Here is a 22,373-nt window from a genome sequence, read left to right on the forward strand (position 1 = left end):
CCCAATTTTCCAGGTGCTGTTTGTCCCCCCTTCCCTTGGCTAGGAAAGGGAATTCCCTGACCCCTTGTACTTGCTGGGCGAGGCGATGCCTCGCCCTGCTTCAGCTCATGCTCAGTGCGCTGCACCCACTGTCCTGCACCCACTGTCCGACAATCCCCAGTGAGATGAACCTGGTACCTCAGTTGGAAATGCAGAAATCACCCGTCTTCTGCGTGGCTCACACTGGGAGCTGTAGACTGGAGCTGTTCCTATTCAGGCATCTTGGAACGTGAAATGACCATTTTAAATTGAATGCACTACTTGAGGTTTTTTACATCACCCCATATTGTAGACTTGGGCTGCAGATGTGAGCAAGGGTTGATTTGTGATGACAGCTTCTGAGGCACATTTTTTTCTTCTGCTTTGCTCTTTACCAAGGCAAACATTCCTGGTAGTTCTATGGGGTTTGAAGGTGGTAGGAAAGTTTACTTTTAGTTCATTTTCACACTGAGGGTATAACACTTTGAGTTTCAACTTTAAGGCAAAGGAATTCTGCTACTAAACTAGTTGCCTTGGACCTTAGACTTTATTTTCTTACAATTCAGCAAGGCTGAGAAAACGTAAGTTTATAAGGTTGGGAAAATTCTCTTGAGGCTAAAACATGTTCATTTCTGCTTACTTCACTGGGTTTCTCCCTATACAAATCTTTGGCCTGAAAAAAACTTCTAACTTTCCAGCTCTTTGCATTTGAAATAAGCTGTAAAATACTTAATCTGATATTTATATATTGTTTTATGCTTATTCATACTGTATATTTTATATGTATATCATGTCATACATATCACATTATGTAATATGTATCATACTATACAGTACATATATTATAAATAATATTGTATAATACAATATGCTTTTATAATAACACAATACTTATATAAGGCAATGTTTATTATATTATATTATATTATATTATATTATATTATATTATATTATATTAGTATGTGTATGGCTTGGTATCTGGAGTGACATTCTCATACAACTACGAATTTTGGATAACATATTAAAAAGAAATTTATATTTCTACCTCCCAAATTAAAAATCACTAACATTTTTCATATTTTCCCCTTAGAAAAAAACAAATTCAGAACCCCACAAAGATAACTGATATTCTGCAATCTTATTCTCTGTCCTATATTCCCTAAAGGCAACCTAGTGATATCTTTCTATTTTCAATGTTTTACATATTTATATGTAGGTATAAAAATAGACGTATATTTTTCTTCAGCTTTATTTTATTCCCTCTCTGAATTGCTTTTTTTTTTGAGGTGGAGTCTTGCTGTGTCACCCAGGCTACAATGCAGTGGCACAATCTTGGCTCACCGCAACCTTTGCCTCCCAGGTTCAAGCTATTCTCCTGCCTCAGCCTCCTGAGTAGCTGGGATTACAAGTGTCCACCACTGTGCCTGACTAATTTTTATATTTGTAGTAGAGACGGAGTTTCATCATCTTGGCCAGGCTGGTCTTGAACTCTTGACCTAGTGATCCACCCGCCTTGGCCTCCCAAAGTGCTGGGATTAGAGGCGTGAGCCACCACACCTGGCCTCCCCTCTGAATTCTATATCTCTATTTCCATGGCCTTATGCTTTCGTATGAAACAAATTCTATCCCAGTAATATTCAGAGCCTTTACACATTCTTTGCTCATTCTTTCCCATGGCTGAAGAGGTGGATTATCTGATTGGTGAGTTTGGAAGAAGAAATCTTGTTGGTCTCTCTTTGTTTTGGGTGTTGGTTTTTCTGCAGATTGCCAGCAATCAGTTCTGCCCTCCGTCCTGTGGTTAGAGGTCTTTCCTTTGTGGAGAAAACCTATGGTTGTAAACTATGCCAGTAAACTATGCAAGACTATATAATTTAGGGAAATTCCCAGGGAGATAATTTTGGCCACACATCTAAACCACATTTCTACGATCAGCTATATCAAATGTATAAATCATGTATGTGATTTACATATTATCTATAAATATATATGAGATATATATTATATTTTATCTCTTAGGTGATCTGAGTTTGGAAACAAATCCTACACTTGCATATTTGAAATATAGAGTTATAGTACATGTCTTTAGAAGACTTCCTGGTGAGTAGGAAAAGGCTTCATAGCTACCTCTCTATTTAGATAATGATTTCAAGAGTTGTCAGGGAGAAATAGAAATCTGAATGGAATTAAGAGTGAAAATCATGTGTCTCTGAGAAAGGAGACCCTGTGGGTGGTAGTGTTGGGAGGGACAACACAAATCCCAGGTATATTTCGTGACCCCATGCATGAAGGGGACCTCTTTCTCATGCCTACTCCTTTCTTTGGGCAGATTTTGGAAAAGGAACAAGAATGAAGGTAGAAATATGTCTAGGCAGGTATATTTCAGCTAAATTCCTAAGGCCTTGCATCTATCTGTCAAGGCCGGTACAGTGATGTCAGCATATTTAGTATTTAGTATTGTAGCTCAGTATGAATTTGGCAGACAGAACCAGCAGCCTGAAACAGACCATGCTGAGGAGGCACAGCAGAGGCCCGCATGTATCAGGGAGAGTATCTTGGGGCATGCCAACATGATGGACAGATGAACCTAGACTGACCATAGCTCCACTTTCCTCATACCTTGACCTGGGTAAGTGCCTGAGGCTTCTGTATAGCCCAGGGGAAAGGAACAGGGACAGTGAATGGATTGAAGTTAAGTTTCAACCAGCAGAATGGGGCTTCCTAAAAGAAATAGCTTTGTTATTGAAAAAAATTAAAGAATATCATTTTTTTGGTGCCCTTGATTTTGCAAACTCATATTTGTCATCTATGCAGATTGATTTGGGATTTTTAAGCACCCTAAGGCAGTGCATTTCTCCCCACAGACTGATCCCAACCCTAGACTAGAATTGGAACCAAGTCACCTGCTTCTATAAAAAAATTGCTGTGCAGAGATAAATAGCACTCTTAGAAACTTCGACCAGTTCAGAAAGAGTGGTGGACTGTGACAAAGCCAATTCTGAAAGCATCTACAAAGTCATTTTCCTGGACGGACACAATATTATTAACTTCAGAGGAGAGGTGGAAGATAGCTTTGTTAAGAGTAGTGAATAAAATTACTCTCAGACCCTGAATTACTAAAAGCTGAACCTTTTGCTGGAGAGGAAAGGATGGTTTTTGTGACACGACCTTTTCTACCCATCAGACTGGCCTACTCCTTTGTCAGCTATAGATGCTGGTGTTCACCTACTTAGTACCCAGACTACTTTGTATCAAAGTGGAGTGGAAACACTCTTAACTGGCTCCATTTAACCAATTTGATTGGTTCAATTAACACCCTTCATTCCCTCCTTTTATTTGTATTTTTATCAACATTTCATTATGGAAAATTTTATATTTAAAAGTTCAGAATAATGAACACTCAAACATTCCTAGAAGTGAGATTGCTGAGTCAAAGGACAAATGCATGTGTAATTATGCTAGATATTATCAATTTCCTCCCCGCGGGTGGTTGTGTAATTTGCATCTCCACCACCAACCCATAACAGTGCCTATTCCTCACAACCTCAACAACAGCATACGCTCTCAACTTTGGGATTTTTGCCAATATAATAGTTGAAAAATAGTATCCCACTATAGTTCATATATATATATATATATATCTACAATGAGTGAGATTGAACAATTTTCATGTGGATTAAGTTATTTGCATTTATATTTTCAGAACTATATAGTTTGCAGAAAATATAAATTATTATATTTATTTATAGTTTTAGGCCATTTTTCTATAGGGCTGTTGAAATTCTTATTCTCTTTTTAAGATGTTCTTTATATATTAGGTTAATCAATATAAAATTACCACTTTTCTACATCAAAATAGTTAAATATTGGTAGTTGTGCATGGTTGAGCCCAACATTAGGTCTATTATCCTTATGTCATACAAGTTGCCAATATTGGTTATTTGTCCTTTTATTTTTCTTTATTTTTGTCATGCAAAAGTTTTAAACATTTTAAGTAATCAAATTCATCTATTTCATTACTGTTTATTCTATTGGATTTGGAGTCATAACTAGAAAAGTTTTTCCCACTAATACAGAATGAAGACATTTACCTATCTCTTATTCTTTACTTATTATGGTTTTATTTAAAATTATTTTACGTTTAACATGTCTGATGATTTTAGAGTTTCTCCTGGCACACAGAATGAGGAGTAAATCCAATCTTACCTCTTTCTGGGTGATTATTCAGTTATCTCATCACTACTTATTAAAGAGCCCATCCCTTCACTCTCTGATTTGAGATGGCACTTCTCTCATACACCAATTAAAAATATACAATTCTGGAGTTTTTTTCTCCCACTCATCTGTCTATTTATGTCCCAGTGTTGCATGACATAATATGTTTTAAATATTTTGTGGGGCTAGCTCTGGACATTACTTCTTTTTTCAGAGGTTTCCTAGATATTCTTGCTTATTTATTCCTCCAGTGAATTTTATAATCAACTTTGTCTAGCTCCAGAAAAAGAACAACTTAATAATTATTTAGTGAGATACAGTTAATTTCTAAATTAACTCAGAAAAAAACCTGATACATTTATGAAGCTAAGTCTTCTATCTGAAAATGAGGCATGGTTTTCTACTTTAAGTCTACTTTTATATCTTTTACAGACATTCTATATAATTCCTTATATGTTTTAAATATTTCTGGTCAATTTTATGCATGGGCAGTATAATTAATTAACTTATTAATCAAACTTATTGGCATTCCTAAATACTGTTTTTTTTAAATTATATCACCTAAGTGATAGTTATGTATGTATTTGGAACTTATTTTTATAAGTTTTTTTTATTTTGTTTACTAAACTCCCATAATGCTCATAGTAGTTTTTCCACATATTTATTCTTTTGGGTTTTTCTGGTGTATAATCATATTATCTACAGAGATATTTATTATCCATATCCAATTCTTACACCACTAGTTGCTTTTTTCTTTTTTAATTGCATTGGCTGAAACATTCGATATGCTGTTAAATAATGGTGGAGACAGGGCATCTTTGTTTTGCTTCTGAATTGAGTAGGAAATCTTCTGCTGATTTCCCCTTAACAAAGGTGCTGGCATTTGGATTGGAATATGGATAATATATGTATATGTTCATGTTTTATCTATGTTTACATTATCTATTCACATCAAATTAAGAAATTTAGCATAAATTAGTACTCAATTGAGTGTTTTTTAGCACATCCAGTTTCTTTTTAAACATGTTGACTGATATCCAGATCACACTCCCTTCTCAGGAGCCTCCAGCAGACGGGACACTCTTGTTTCCACTGGGTGAGCTGCAGGTTTGCCAAGTTTCAAGTTGATTTGTTCCCAGTATGCAAGTTGTGCTTATTATTGTCATTCTATTATCTAATTATTACATAAATTGATGATATAGTAGTTTAGGGAAATATATGTTTCTTTGACGAATGACTTAGTAAAAGTGAGATACTAACAAAATTATTGTCAATTTTGGTGTGAATAAGACAATTGCAAAAGACTAAGGAAAATTGTAAAAATTTAAATGCATCCTAAACTCAGATTACGTCCAAAATCACTTAGTTTCTCATCCTGCTTTAAAGAGACTTAAAATCGTAGGCCATGCATTGGCATGGTTTATATAAGGGAAACAATAAGGAATTTCAATTAGTGAATCCATATTTAACTGAAAAGACTTGGCTTCATACAAAAAGATTGACAACTCAATACAGTGTATCAGGTTGTATTTTCCAAAGAAGGTCATAACAATTTCTCCTATACCACTTATTCTTTTTTTCAAAAGGACCTTGCCACTTCTCCATCAGGAGGTGGAAACTGTCCCCTCCCATTAAACCTAGGAGCACCTGTGCAACTGCCTCATGTACCTCCACTGTAGATTTTCATTCTGTAACTGAAGTATCTCTGCAACTATTTCCACTTGGCGTACAAAGATTACTAATGTTATGGATAGGAAGTTTTCCTGAGAAGATATTCTGATTGTAAGCAATCACGTTTTTTTCTAGCTTCACATTTTAGCCCTACACACACCAATACTGAGAAAGGTGGAGAGAGTCAGTGCAATAACAGATGAACATGGGTTAAATTGTATATTCTCAGGGAATTAAAACAACTGTACAAAAAGAAGATTGATGGAACTGAAAGAATGAGACATACGTTTCCAAGAATCCACACAGTTTCATTTGGTGCAGCCAACAACTTGACATTTAGGAAATAGAAATAAAAAATAAACAGACTGTTTTCAGGGGTTTACCATTCTGGTGATCTTTGCTTCAAGTGAAGTGGGAAAGTAAGAATACCATAAATATCTAGATTAGGTTTGTCAGAGAAAATACAGGATACCCCGTTAAATTTGAGTTTCAGTTATACAACAAATAATTTTTTAGTATAAGTATATCCCAAATATTTAGTAAAACATACTAAAAATTATTTTTTATCTAAAATTTAAATTTAACTAGGTTCTATACCTTTGATATCTTTACTGTGTTATACCATCTAACACTAGTCAGAATGGCTATTATTCAAAAGTCAAAAAATAATAGATGCTTTTGAGGTTCTAGAGAAAATGGAATGATTATACGCTGTTGTTGGGAGTGTAAATTAGTTCAGCCATTGTGGAAGACAGTGTGGCAATTCCTCAAAGACCTAAAGATAGAAATACCATTTGACCCAGCAATCCTTATTACTGGGTACATATCCAAAGGAATATAAATCATTCTATTATAAAGACCCAAGCATGTGAATGTTGATTGCAGCACTATTCACAATACCAAAGACATAGAATCAACCTAACTGCCCGTCAATGATAGACTGGCTAAAGAAAATGTGGTACATATATATCATGAAATACTATGCAGCCATAAAAATAATGAGACCTTGTTCTTTGTAGAGATATGGCTGGAGCTGGAGGCCATTATCCTTAGTAAACTAACAGAACAGAAAACCAAATATGGCATGTTCTCATAAGCGGGAGCTAAATGATAAGAACACATGGACACATAGAAGGGAACAACACACACTGGGGCCTTTTGAAGGGTGGAGGGTGGCAGAAGGGAGAGGATCAAGAAAAATAACTAATGGGTTCTAGGCTTAATACCTGAGTGATGAAATAATCTGTACAAAAAACTCTCATGAAACAAGTTTACCTATGTAACAAACCTGCACTTCTACCCCTGAACTTGTGAACTTGTACCCCTGTACAATTTAATGATTTTTCATATATTTACGGTTGTGCAACCATTGCCACCATCTACGGTTAGAGCATTTTCATCAGCTCTAAAGGAAAATAATACCCATTAACAGTCACTCCCCATGCCCACCCCTGGCCCTCGGAAAACCCTAATCTACATTTGTGCCACTAATCTGTGTCTTGAACCACAAATCTGTGTTTTGTCTCTATACATTTGCCTATCTGAATATTTCATACAATTGAATCATACAATATGTGTTACATCCTGTATTTTTATTTTCGAAATCCAACAGCCCTAACCTGGAGCCAATTGTCTAAAGCAATGAAGAGTAATGCCAGCCAAAGAGAACACAAAGAGGAAATAAATTAGAAGCAGCCGGTGAAGAAAGTGGCATAATGAGAACCTGGAGGAGCTGGCCCTTCCCACACTGTAGCCTCTTCCCACAAAGGCCAAAGTCTGAGCATAGTCAGGCCCTCTGGCTAGTTTAAGGGAAAAAATTATTTACTAAGGGAAACCCACAGCAACTCCCAGGGAGCCAGACAGTCAGACTGGTGGCAATGCAGCCTGGATCAACACCTAAGAACCTCACTGAACTGCTGGCAAGGAGGATCCTCTCCATCAACTCTGTGTCCTGGCACTGTGGAGCACCCAATAGACTGCATCAGGGGACCTCTGCCATTACTGCATCTGAATGCCTCCTGTCTCTACCGTGCTCCATTGTCCTCCAGAACAGCAAAACAGATTGCACATTGAACTTTTTCTTCACCAGCATGCAAAAGATGGGGAAATAGCACATATTTCAGGAAAAGCCTCCATTATCAATTCTTGAAGTCTGGGGTGGTGGGTACAATCAGCAGTAACTGGGCTCATGTTCCAGTGCCCTGGATACATGAAGATTAGAAAAATTAATTTCCAGCTCCAACTTAGAGAAGACAGGACTCTCAAATGTGGGGAATTACCAAACCATAGGAGAGGCTTTCAAAAGACCTGGGGCCATCATAAACATGATACATACCCATCACCACTACTTTTACCATTGCTTTCCCTATTTTGCTTGGGAAAATGTAGAGATAGCTTCATGTATGGAAAAAAGTGAAAATGGGTAAGAAATGATACCAAGTAATTCTCTGCCTAAAGCAGATGACCCAGGGCACCATGACTGAACTGGCAAAATACCTGCAGCCAAAGAATGCAGAAACATTTTATGGTGCTTATAGTTCTTAGGCATTCTTACTTTTGGAATCTTTACAGTATAACACATACTAAAATTCACTCACATCACCCATTAAACATACGTTTTGCTCATATTTTTAAACAATTCTTTATAATTTTGTTTTTAAAATTATTTTTGCTTCAAGCAGTTTCTTAAACTTAAAAATTGCAGTGATTGTTTCAATTACAATGTAAGCTCAAGAACTCTTGCAAAGTAAGAAAACTGAACATACAATCCTTTCAAGTATAATGGACTTTTTTCCTACTAATATCAAATTTAACAATGAAACATTTGGCAGAGTGTAACATTTTATAGACATCCATTAACAAATCATTACTTTGATCATTCAGTCTTCTATTTATTCTTTGAATACAAATAACTATTTTAGGACTCAACCCTTTACAAGAAGCATTGGAAAACTTAATGGATAAAGCATTTCTGTGGGGATACTCCTCTACTAAATTATCTGTGGGATTTGGCAGAAAAGAAAGTTTAATAAAATCTGAGATGAGAAGACAGGACACACTGCAAACCACGGCTGCACAGAACCCTGGCTGAGGTTTTTCTCAAACTGATGACTCTTTTCCTCTCTTCTGGTCTCTAGGATACAGAAAAATTCCATCTGAACTACACCTTCAAAGGAAAAGACAAGCAATTCCCAGTCAAAATTGAAAGGGAGTGGAGGAGAGTTTACCCACATTATATCAGCACAAAGCAAAAAAGAAATGGGCAGAGCTACTCACCTTAAACATGAAAATTGTTGGAAAAAAGTTTGTAAATACATTGTAGAAAGAGATGATGATGATGAATTGGTAATAATTGATGAGAAACAAAAGGGACATCATATGCAAAAGGCAGACAACAGATCTTAAGAAGTCCTCTTACAAACAGGCCTGATGAAAGACCTCGTAGACAAGCTATTCAAACAACAGAATAAGACGAAAAGAGAATTTTTAGAGTTAAGGAAACAAACAAATAATCCAAACACCACATTACAGAAAATATAATTAATTAGAAATAAAATGTAACATAATTCACAGAGCTTAAAACTGAATTTTTAAAATTGGTACCTAGGAAATATTTAAAATAATCTCAATGAATATGGAGGGAAAAAAGATTAAGATATTAAAACAATTAGATACAATCTAACCTAAACATCATCGGAGTTGCTGAAGTAAAGAATCCAGTAAACAAAACCAAAAAATGTACTGAAACTCCTAATAGAAAAAAATATTTGGGACATTAAGTAAATATTGAGTCTATTGATCTAAGTCACACCACTGCAAAAGAAAAACAAAAACAAAAACAAACAGATACAGAATAATTGATACAGTGTCATCGCGAGCTAAGGTAATAGATCTCAAGGAAGCATTAAAAACTACAGACTAAGGTGACAAAATTAACATACATATGTGTGAATATGTATTTATATCATACTAAAATATAACTTAATATATTAATAATAGTATGTATATTGATATTAAGAGGAATATCTAAAATAACAGAAATATTGATAGTAAAAGGATGGACAAAACTATACTATATCAACCTCACACACAAATTATAGAGGAATTCGCTATGCTTTCATCTATTCTTGTATAGTTTTATTACTTACATTTGGATCTTCAATTCATTTGGAACTTATTCCTATGGATATTGTGAGAAGTGAATCTAACTTTATCTTTTTCCAAATGGTTTTCTAGTTTTTCCGCCATCATAATTTAAAAATTCTATCTTTGCCCCGGGTATCTCAGAAACCACTGTTGTCATATTCTATTATATATTACCTCATGTTCCATCTATTTCCATATAATTCCATCTATTCTGTATAGTTCTATCTACAATATATTGTTATATTCTAGATTACCATATAGTCTCATCTCTTTCTAAATTCTCTATCTTTGTCATTGATTTTTCTGTTTATTCATATACTATTACCCAGCAGTTTTAATTATCAAGGCTTTGTAATATGTTTAGATATCTGGAGGGCTAGTCTTGCCACTTAAAACTCTTCCTTTTTAGTGTTTTCCTAGTTATCCTTGCATTTTTTTTTCTATATGAACTTTAGTATCAATTTGTCTAGTTTTAAAGGCAGTTTATTGGTATTGTTCATTGGGATCCTCCCATCAACTTTATAAATTAATTTCAATAGAATGGATATCTTTATGATGTTGAGAAGTCTCAATGAAAAATAAGCAATATTGTTTCATTCAAGTCTATTTTTGTGTCTTTTGGGAATGCTTATAGTTTTTTTCAAATAGGATTTGAGCATTTATTCCTTAGTTTATTCTTAAGCATTTTATCCTTTTTCTGCTGCTATGGAGGTTCTATCTTTTTTGTTGCTAAATGGGGGTTCTCTTCTATTATGTCTCTAGCTGGCTATCATATGTGCACGTAAAATTTATTGATTTATTTAAATAACAAAGTATCTTCGAAGAATCCAGGTTAGGGCACAGGTCTCTGGCATTTGCTGGCTAAGCAATGGTTTATTTCTTCTGGTTGGATAAATCCTGACAACCCAGTTACATGTGGTAATGGTAAATCATGATCTTTTCAGATTATATTCTATCTGACCTAATTCTCAGAGATTATGAAATCCAAGAATATTTTTCTCAACGCATTGCCATTGAAATGCCATTAGTACAAATTTGACCTGGACTTTTTCTATGGAGCTCTTTTATGTTTAATTTCCGTGAAGTTTCCTGTATTTGTTTCCTATTCCTGGTATAACTAAAACAAATTTAGAAATTCATGGTCACACAAATTTATTCTTAGAGTCTATCGGTTAGAAGTCCATCATGGGTCTCACTGGGCTAAGATCAAGGTTTGGGCAGGGCTGAGACCCATCTGGAATTTCTAGGAGAATCTGTTTCCTTCTCATTGCCAGATTCTAGAGGCCACCTATATTCCTTGGCTCCTGCCCTCTTCCATTATCTTCAAAGCCATCACTTCAATGTTTGCTTCTGTCTTTACATCTCCCTTTCCTGTTTTGATGATCTTGGTATCATTGGTATCATTATGTCCTATTATAAGGTTATAATACGTTATAGGAACCCCTGTTATTACACTGGGCCTAGCCAGATAATTCAGTATAATCTACCCATATCAAGATACTAAATTTAATCAAATCTGCAAAGTTCCTTTGCCATGTCAGATAACATATTCACAGGTTACGGAAATTAGGATGTGATCATCTTTCGGTGAATGTTATTCTGTCTGCCAAACTTCTCATTTTAATTTTTTTCCATAACATCATGGTGCTGGAATATCTAAGTGACCCGTGTTTAGATGTCTACTAGAGAGCAGTAGAGTATAGGAAAGGATTCAGGCTCTAGAATCTGATAGGCCTGAACTTGAGCTCCAAGATTCTTTGTCTGACTAACTGAATGACTTATGAAAGTAGCTTCACTTTTTAAGGCATCATTTTCTTTACCCATAAAATTAAGTAGATAATAATAGTGTCTAATTCTTAAGATTGCTGAAAGAAATAAGAGTTGAAAACAGCTCATCAGTGTTCGGCCTTATGCTGGGTTCCACTTGGCAGCCTACATGGGCTTCATGCATCCAATTCTGACATTAGTTTTGAAGGTGTATTAAAATATTTTTTAATAATTTTATTTTATGGCTGCTTGAAAATGGGCCTAAATTAACATTCCATCACTTCTCAGTAAAAATATTTGGAGCCCATCCATATACAAAAGAAAGTATTTGTTGTTTTGCAAAAACAGTATTTTCTAATTATATTGTACTGTCATAGCTTATTCCAGCAGAGTGGCAGACACAGTGGCAAGCTCTGCTATCTTAAGTCAGCTCACGAACAACTAAGGTGTAGATGACTGCCCTAGCATTAACATTGCTCTACCTGATAGCTCAACAAAATATTTGTTATGCATTCCTTTGACTATGCAAAGAATCATCTAATCCTTCATGCCTCCACCATATTCTAATTCTAATCTATTCTATCCTCTATCCACCTCCCAATAACTATTCTCCTTGGGTAGCATGTCATCAAAGAGAGACTCTTTTCATATTGTGGTCCCAGCTTTTATTTCTCTATTTTGCAATCTGAGCTTGGCAAGTCTATCTGCTAATCTACCTACTCCTACGTCTGCAATTCTAATTGAATCCACACAGTAAGATTCAATCAGACAACCTCAGTTCTCATCATTTTCTGCTACTTTGAGTATGTTTAGTTTGCAAGCTACCATATTTCTAGTGATTATTTGGCAAAGGATTTTGTTGGTATCTACTGCACTGTCTTCCTTCCAGTTTGACTTAGTTGATGTATGTGAACATTTACAAACACAACCAAAAGAAACAAGTTAGAATGGCTTTGTCTTCTTAGTATTGTACTGTACTTAAAGTCTTTCTGGTTCAATTTTTTTATTCAAGAACAGACTTCAAAGGGATTAGCCATAATCTAACCCCTTCTTGACTTACGTGTAAAACAAACTTGTCCATTATCTATCTCTTAGTGATTTCAGAGTTAAAGGTCTTTGAACCTTATTAACACAGACGATATGTTAGATGGAAAATGCCATTATTCTATGTGTCATAACAATTTTAAATTCTTTTCAGACATGTGTTTCTGTCTTCATTGGCATTTGCCTAGGATGTTTTATATGATTAGAACTTAGTAATGGAGAAAAGCTCAATTAAGCAAATAATTGTTGAGGGATTAAGAGCATTGCACAGCACTGTGATCCTCTGGTTTGCCTAAGGTTTCCCAAAAAATCATCTGACAATTTTTCTCATTGAGCTGTGCCGGCATATAGCAAAGTTTGTATTAGCTTGGTCCAAATGGACTCAGTTAGAAGATAGTATCTCTGCAGCAGCAGAGCCGCCTCCTAGCCTGCCTCACTCACCATCCTGAGCGACACCCTCTCTGTTGATCTCATCCCCGTAAGCCATTCATTTAATGTTTCCTGGGTGGAATCCCATTTCTGCAGCCCACCCCTACCCTAATCCACAAAGTTCACTTGCTTAGTAAGAGGTTTCCTCCACTGGAACAGGAACTCCAAGCTCAGAGATGGTGCTATCTGTTCCTTTTCCTTCACTGGATTATCAACATGCATCCAATCAGCAAGTCTGACAATGGCATTTATATTAATGTTTTCAGAAACCCAATACAACTCGGATAACATCTTGTGCAGGCTGCAACCCTAGACTTTGTCACCACTGAAAATACACGAACCCAGGATAGACCCTCCTGGGAAGTAGGGTACTTAAAATGATCTCAGAGTCCCCTAAATCTCCACACAGTCCATGGATGTATTTCATATGTGCAATCTTTTATTTCATTTTTGTTTTGTGCTACACTCTATTTCTTGATGTGGAAGCAGCAAAAATGCCAAATATCCCTTTAATAGCATTCCGAAGTACCTTTCAATATGACTCAATAGAGGAAATAATTAAGCATTTGTGTTAAATTGTTTATGTTAAAGATATTAGAAAAACACAAAATAATTTTCTAATGAATTAGAAAAACACAAAAGGTTATATTCATATCTAATTTTGAATGAAATAGAAAGTGTAAAAGTTACTAGGGATACCACTTAAGTAAAAAGAGAAACATAAGAATCACACCATCTATAAATGCAGAACACTGAAAGATGATAAGCATCATTTGAATGCAACACCAAATAGAATGAAGACAAAGCTTCTGTAAGAAAAAGAAAATTGCTGACTGCAGTAAAAACTCACAGTCAATTATCTGTTGTGAATCCATGACAAAATACCTGTGGACACACAATCACGGCCCAAGACACCATAAGAAAATGTGCACTAGGTGTTTATACCCTTATGGCCCTGGGAAAGTGAGACAGTGGAGGACAGTGATGAATAATGCCTCCTGCAGTTGTCAGCAGGGGTGGTGCAGGTTCACTAGCAACTGCTGTTCTATTCTACACACACTTTGATTAACATAGATACCAAGAAGCAGAGACCTGCTAGTAATTTTTCAGTGTCTCAGATTCCAGGAATTTCTGTGTTAGAAACAGATATTTGGTGGTCTGAGAATATTACTGAGCAAAGACACTTTTCCACCATAAGCAGCTTCTGACTGCAAGATAAATTCACCAGAAAATGTCCATAAATTTTCACTAAACAATAAAGATTTCACAGGAAGCATCATAAAGCCTATTACTTACTTGGATGAGTAATATTGTCATTATGAAAAAAAAAAAAACCCAAAAGAACAAACAACTAACATTGTCAAAAAAGTAGAACATTTTGCCAAGCAATAAATCATCAAAAAATATGTAAAACTTCACTGCAGACCAACCTGGGTAACACAGCAAGACCTTGTCCCTACAAAAGATAAAAAATAAAAATATTAGCCAGGCATGGTGGTGTGCACCTGTACTCCTAGTTACTCAGGAAGCTGAGGCAGAAAGATTGCTTGAGCCCAGGGGTTCAAGGTTACAGTAAGCTATGATTGCACTACTGCACTCCAGCCTGGCGCGGAGTAAGAACGTGTCTCTAAGCAAAACAAAATAAAACAAACAAAAAAAAAACCGACAAACTTTACAGTTTAAAAATTCATTTTAAGTTGACAAAACAATTAGCATTCCTTCTGAAACCGAGATCAACATGTGAAAATGTTGTCTGATTGTGTAAACCAAGATGACAGGTTGAATATACTATGCATACCTTACAAAATCCTAACAGGGAGAGGGCACATCACATGAAGCTGCTCAGAGTTTGTTTAGCATGGCCCGCCAGCCTCTATTGTAGTCGTAGCTGGGGATTCCTTTTCAAAGAAATTAACGAATGATTTGTTGTCATGGTTATCTTCTTCAATGTATCTAATTGGAGATACTTTCTTATAGGTCTAGACATGTAATTATGTCTTCATTGTCTCCTAAAGCCAGTTTTGCTTCAGTCTATCTAAGATGTTGATGAAACGTCTTCAAATCAATAAAGGTGTCTAAAAATAAGAATGGGAAAAATAAAACCTTTTGCACTAGTTAACAAAAACACTTTATCCAACTGCCAGTCTCTCACTTAGTGTGCTTCTACCACAAAGCTTTGCTCATTGTTACTTTTTCAATCATTTTTCCCCAAGGTTTGCACGGGCTCTATAATTGTGTTATCTGCAGGCCTATGCAGGACTCTGGATGCGCTAGCATCAGGCATTTGGGGTTTAGCAAACAAAGTGGACAAGTTTGACAGTCCATCAGCTGAGTGGTGGTGCCCAGTGTGATGGTTTGTCATTTTCATACATGTTGGATATACATGTGTGTACACAGCATTTAAAGCAGCTGAAGTTCGATCAGAAACGTTGGTACCTGTGCAACTGTAATATCTTGGCAATTCCATAATGAAATTCACATGGAATCTCTCAACCTAGCCAGATTTGTGTCAGCTTCCTTAACATGTTCCAGTTGCATGAAATACTAATTAAAGGTACTCATTGTTAACTGATATAAATAGTCCCCACTTAGCCCATTATAGGTATGGGCTGTAAAACAAACAATTATGTGACAGATGATACATGTTAACATGGAGAAATTCTGTGATGACATTTCTGTAACACTGCAACCTCTTCAACCACCATGTGTTCCACATTAGGAGCTAAAAGGAGTGTTCTGATTATAAAGGTGATGCACACACCCCCAGCTTCTGACTTTTCTTCTAAGAATAGAAAAACCTGAAGCATCTCTGTAGGACTTACATTACAAATGGAGCGAGGTAATAAAAGCATTAATGGGAGTTGGTGTTCAACTGTCCCGTGTATCCGGAATTTTCCATCCTGGTGCCCAGCAACTTCACCAGGCACCTACAAAATTGTCCCATCCAGGGGAGAGCAATCAAGGGAAAGCAATTGTATACAACGGAGTATTGGAGTATGTCTTTCTTTCTTTCTTCTTTTTGAGACAGAGTCTCGCTCTGTTGCCCAGGCTGGAGTGCAGTGGCGCTATCTTGGCTCACTGCAAACTCCGCCTCTCAGGTTCACGCCATTCTCCTGCCTCAGCTTCCCGAGTAGCTGGGACTACAGTCGCCTGCCACCACGCCCGGCTATTTTTTGTATTTTTAGTAGAGATGGGGTTTCATCGTGTTAGCCAGGATGGTCTCGATCTCCTGACCCCGTGATCCACCCACCTCAGCCTCCCAAAGTGCTGGGATTACAGGCGTGAGCCACTGCGCCCAGCTTGGAGTATGTCTTGCTTTAAAAGTCACAGATTTGTCCCTGTGAACCCAGGTTTAAAAAAGATTTTGACACAGTGGGAATTGAAGTTTAAAATGTTTTATTTCTCTCTAAGAGATAAGTCAACTGCATGTCAAAATAATCAGTGAATACCAGTAATTTCCTGGCAATTAAATAATCACACAAATTAATTAAATCATACAGTGGCAAACCATCTCCAACTCCTTTGTCTCTTTATCTTATTTACCCCACATAAATTATAGGAGTATCTTCTGAACCTGGTTAAGGAAAGATTATATGACAATTGATCCTATCAAGAGACACTGGGACTGGTTGTGGTGGCTCACGCCTGTAATCCCAGCACTTTGGGAGGCCGAGGAGGTCAGGAGTTTGTGACCAGCCTGGCTAACATAGTGAAACCCCACCTCTACTAAAAATACAAAAATTAGCCAGGTGTGGTGGCATGTGCCTATAATCCCAGCTACTTAGGAGTCTGAGGCAGGAGAATCGCTTGAACCCAGGAGGCAGGGGTTGCAGTGAGCTGAGCTCGCCCCACTGCACTCAGCCTGGGCAACACAGTGAGATTCCGTCTCAAAAAAAAAAAAGAAAGAGAGACAATGAAATACACATTTTAGTTAAACAGCACCTTTCTTTGAGCAAAAGATTGTAAACATCTTATTAAATTACAAATTGTTCTTGTAAAGATAAATAATATCTACTGATGCAACTTCTAGTAATTCTGAAAAAAAGGCATTTTTAATAATTACATTACTCTGTATTGATTTCGTTCTTTGCCAGATGCTATGTTAAAAGCTTTATAGGGTTTCTCTTGTTTACTGTTTCAAAGCCTATAAGATGTGAATTATTATTGCTGCTGTTATTCACATATTACAGACAAAGTAATTGAAACAGAAACTTTCTCAAATATTTGATCAGCTATTACAAGAAAGGCTCTGTGATGAGTGTTGGGGTAACAAAGGTAACAAGATAGAACTGATCCCACCCTCTTTTTGGTTTTGTTCTGTTTTTTTGAGAAAGAGTATTTCTCTGTTGCCCAGGCTGGAGTACGGCCTGGCGCAATCATACCTCACTGCAGCCTTGATCTCCTGAGCTCAAGTGATCTTCCCGCCTCAGCCTCTTGAGTAGCTCAGACTACAGGCACACACTATCATTCCTGGCTAACTTTTTTTTATTTTTTGTAGAGACGAGGTCTCGCTATGTTGCTCAGGCTTGTCTTGAACTCCTAAGCTTAAGTGATCCTCCTGCCTCCACCTCCCAAAGTGCTGGGATTATAGGCATAAGCCACCACCCTGACCTGGCTCCATCCTTGTAGAATTTACAGTATGGTGAGGGAAACAGACAAAATCATTAGTAATAATCAATGAAATGAAACTGTTGTAAACGCCAAGGGGAGAAAGTCCTGAGATCTTTGAGAACATATGAAAAGGGTGTGTATTCTAGTTTTGTTCATCATAGAGGACTCATCCAAAGAAGTATATTCGAGACTGGAAGTGTAAATGGGATCCTAGCAGGCAAAGTGGTGAGCAAAGAGCTTTCTAGGCAGAGAAATGATTTCAGTGTTGTGAGAATGAAAAAAGATGGGCATGCACATATTGAGAAGCTAGAGTCTAGTTTCTCCAGAAACTAGAAACTAGATTCTGACGAAACTAGAGTCAGAACCAAACTTAGGCTCCTGACACCACATTCTGTGTACTATCTAGTATCTATTATTGATTCTTTGGCACTTTTATGAGAAAGAGAGGAAAGAAGAGGAGAGAAGGAAAAGGAAGATAAAGGAAGAGAAGGGAAAGAAAGAGGAAACCAAGGCTCAGAGAGGTTAATCAATTTGCCCAATTCTGACTCTCACACAGAGTCAGAATTCAAATTTGGCAGTCTCCAAAGCTCATATTTACACTTAAAATGCTATGCTCTGAACCATGATACTAAAAACTAACCACTATGGAAATTCATTAAAAATTTTACAGGTGTTTCTATTTCTTAACCACAAAGATGTAATTTTTAAAAATTATATTATGGACATTTTCAAATGCAAACCAAGGTAAAGAGAATTAATATAATGCACTATTCTAGAACCATCATCCAGATTAAACAATTATCAATATTTTTCTAATGAAATAAGTGAGTCTAATTAAGTAACTTTAGTATAAGGGGGAAATTACTGACAAGCAGAACAGAATTTTATCAGAAAGAAATAGTGTCTTCTGCCTAGAATTGTCACTTCCAAATACCATATTGAAGTATCACAAATAAATTCCCTATGTAAACCACAAGAGCATGAAGAGGGGCATTCTTTTCCTCCATGAAGTTAGATAAGACAGTACAGTGTTTGGCAGTATCCCTTGCAAGTTAAACTGCCTTTGACTTCACCCTGTTGTTACATCATTGATATTTAGAAGTTGGATGGCATCAGCTGACATTCCAGAAAAAGCAAATCTGCTTTAGCATATGAATGACATGATTTTAAAGAAAGTCTCTTGGGCCCATTTGAACAGGTTTTGATATTTGGGAAATATATTTTGTCTTAAGGTTGTTTGTAACATAAATATTAGAAAATGCTGCACAATCTTCTACAATGATAGCAACACACAAATGGTTTTTAAAGATTATAACTATTTATCTTTCTAAATATAAATACACACATCCAATGGTGAGGTCATCTCGTGAATATATCTAATTGCCATGAACTTGACTCTATCCACTTGGAGAAAAAAATTGTTTGTGAAATTTCTCCTCCTATCTCCCAGATGACTACATAGCCTTAGGGAGTTCATGATGGAAGCTGTGAATGAGCTCTGCTCTCACATAATTGCAGCATTGCATGCCACTGAAAATATAAGCATCATGTTAAAATTACACAACTTGCAAAAAACAACAAAAAAATGAAATACATCCTCAAAAGGAAAGAAAATCAGTTGAGTTTGCCCTGAAATAAACCAGATGTTGGAACTAACAAACAAGGATTTTAAAGTCATTATTGTAACTATTTTACATGAAGCAAAAGAGCATGGTTTCCATGAATAAAAATCTCAGCAGAGAAATAGGAAATTACAGAATATAAATAGAAACAAAAGAGAGGAAATTCTAGACCTGAAAAACACAGTTTTGGAAATAAAAAAAATCACTAGATGGATTTAACATCTGAAAGGACATGGCAAAGGAAAGTGCAAGTAAACTTGAAGACAGGGCAATAGAGATTACTCAAGGTGAAGAACAGGGGAAAAAATAAAGAACAGCTTTAGAGACTTCTTAAATAATATCAAACAGTGCCATGTAAAATTTGATGAAAGACAGAAATTTACAGAAACAAGATGCTAAATGAACACCAAGAATCATAAGCCCAAAGAAGTCCATGTTGAGGCACATCACTGTCAAACTGTCCAAATTGCTTAAACCAACTGATTTTAATGTACCTCTCTCAGACCCAGACAAATCAATTGGATACAAAATTAGTGAGAACATAGAAAATGTGACCAATAAAATTAAAAATTTTATCTGATAGGTACATATAGAATCTTGTCCACCAACAAATAAAATTATTTTTATGTATACTTAAAACATTTCTAAAGATTAACTATACATTGACCCTAAAGACTCAAAATATCATGAAGACTTGATATCATAATAGATCACATCCTCTAATATAATGCTGTTAAATTGGAAATTGAAATTAAAAAGATAATTGAAAAATTATATGTGTATTAAAACTAAAAACTAAAAAATACACTCCTAAATAACTATGGGTTTCAGAGGAAAACGATATTGCAAATAACAGAATATTTAGAACTAAACAACGGAAAAACATACCATATTAAAAGCTATATGTGAGTTATAATAAAGTTGTGCTTAGAGGAAAGTTTATGCATTCAAATACCTTATGAAAAACAAGAAAAAAGTTATAAATACTCAAAACAGAGAAGCCATAAGAAGAACAGAAAACTCAAGGAAAGTAGAAGTAAAGAAATACTAAAATGAAAAATTAACAAATAGAAAATTCAATATAATAGAAATGATTAACAAGATAAAATGCTTTCATTTTGTAAAGGCTTAAAGATGGCAAATTTCTAACAAAATGGAATTTAAAAAAGAAGAGACAAATAAACAATATTAGGAATAAAATATAGACAATTTCTACAGATTCAGGGGAGACACAAATAATCTCATAATAATATTTCTAGGGAATAGCTACATGATCATCTTAATGCATACAGACAAATTGTCTGATAAAGTTTAACATTCATTCATGTTAAACAGAAAACAAAATGTTTGTTTGTCAGACTGTGACATCCTGTCTTTCCTGTTATCTCTGGATATTGGTTGAAGTTCCAAAAGATTAAAACAAAATGATAATTTTTAAGTACTTGTATATTCTAAAACAAATAGCTTAAGCCACCAGTCATGGAGAACTTGGAAAGGGATAGTCAACTCCTTTTCTGTCAGCATCAGCCATCTCCCATCTCAAGGAGATAGAAAAGAAGTTTAACATTTCATCAAGAAGGTTGAGCCATCAGAGCTGTGCTGTGCAATCTCGCACACATGTACACTGCGGAGAGAAGAAAGGTACTTATCTCTAATTGAGACCAAATGAGAGGGCCTTCAAAAGAGCCTCTTGGAAAATCTGACATGGAGGCTTTGATTTGAGGACTTTTGGACTGGTACCGCCTCCTGCCTTGGGAGGAAGTCTAAAGGCAAGAGGCTCTGTGGGGAGGTGCCTGAGGGTGACAAACAGACAGTGCTTCCTGGGACAAACTTGTGCTCCCCCAGCTTGGTGAGGGCAGGGATGAGTGTGTTTCACATAGGCCATCTAGCATCCCACAGAATGGACCCAAAGGCCAGTCACCTTAAAAGAAATGCTGTGCAAATGGCTGTTGGAAGAGAATGTCCTTGTTGAATTATGTACCCCTGGAAGCCAGCAGCCTGGAGGAAAATCTCTCAAAGACCACTCAAGGCTCTGCTTGAGTGAAGGGGCCTAAATTCAATAAATCCCACTGACAGTGCCTCTTCAAAGAGCCACAAAAACATCTCAAGAAAGAAAAATCAGCTTTTCAACATCCACCATATCCGGAGAATAGCAATGATAGTCAAGAAAGACATTTCCTATAGCCACCTTCCCTCCACCCTCAACCAGTCCTCAAAAGGCCCAAACACCAACTAGCGAGTCCAGAAGAAGGAATGATGAAAAACAGTGAGGACGCCAGCCATGCCCTTCCTCTCACTGCAGCGCTTGTGCACTGGGATAGGCCCCTGATGGAGAAGGGAAATGTGAAGTTGGATTCAAGTCTAGAGTTTTCTTACTTAAGTGGACTCGACTATTTATAACTTAAAGTAGCTGTAGAACATATTTTTACCTGAGACAAATTGCATAAGTAGGGATTTGGACTATTATTTTATCCAGGGTAGGAAAGAACTAGCCAATAGAGCCAAATTGATCAAGAGTGATGAGGGAGGAAAAAGTAAAAGTTGTTTCTGCTTGCAGATTGCTGAATCCAATCTGTTCAATAAGCTTGTTACACTAGTAAAAAGGAAATCGCTTTTTTTTTTTTTTTTTGAGGCAGAGTCTCGCTCTGTCGCCCAGAGCTGGAGTGCAGTGGTGAGATCTCGGCTCACTGCAAGCTCCACCTCCCAGGTTCATGCCATTCTCCTGCCTCAGCCTCCCGAGGAGCTGGGACTACAGGCGCCCGCCACCACGCACAGCTAATTTTTTGTATTTTTAGTAGAGATGGGGTTTCACCGTGTTAACCAAACGGTCTCGATGTGCTGACCTCATGATCT

At 36.4% G+C, this 22,373-nt stretch overlaps 1 long non-coding RNA gene across 1 annotated transcript in view; it reads right to left on the bottom strand.

The window, feature by feature from the left end:
• Positions 1-335: 335 nt before the first annotated feature.
• The window catches only part of LOC131380999 (uncharacterized), a 70,588-nt gene continuing 48,550 nt past the window's right edge, over positions 336-22,373 (bottom strand). Inside the window, exons 2-3 of the long non-coding RNA XR_009209387.1 lie at positions 9,178-9,351; positions 336-436 (exon numbers count right to left, since the gene is read on the bottom strand). This is a non-coding gene — a long non-coding RNA (uncharacterized LOC131380999). The remainder of the gene's footprint in view (positions 437-9,177; positions 9,352-22,373) is intronic.

Source organism: Hylobates moloch, unplaced genomic scaffold, assembly GCF_009828535.3.
Source record: "Hylobates moloch isolate HMO894 unplaced genomic scaffold, HMol_V3 SCAFFOLD_13, whole genome shotgun sequence".
In the NCBI taxonomy this organism is placed as follows: Eukaryota; Metazoa; Chordata; class Mammalia; order Primates; family Hylobatidae; genus Hylobates; species Hylobates moloch.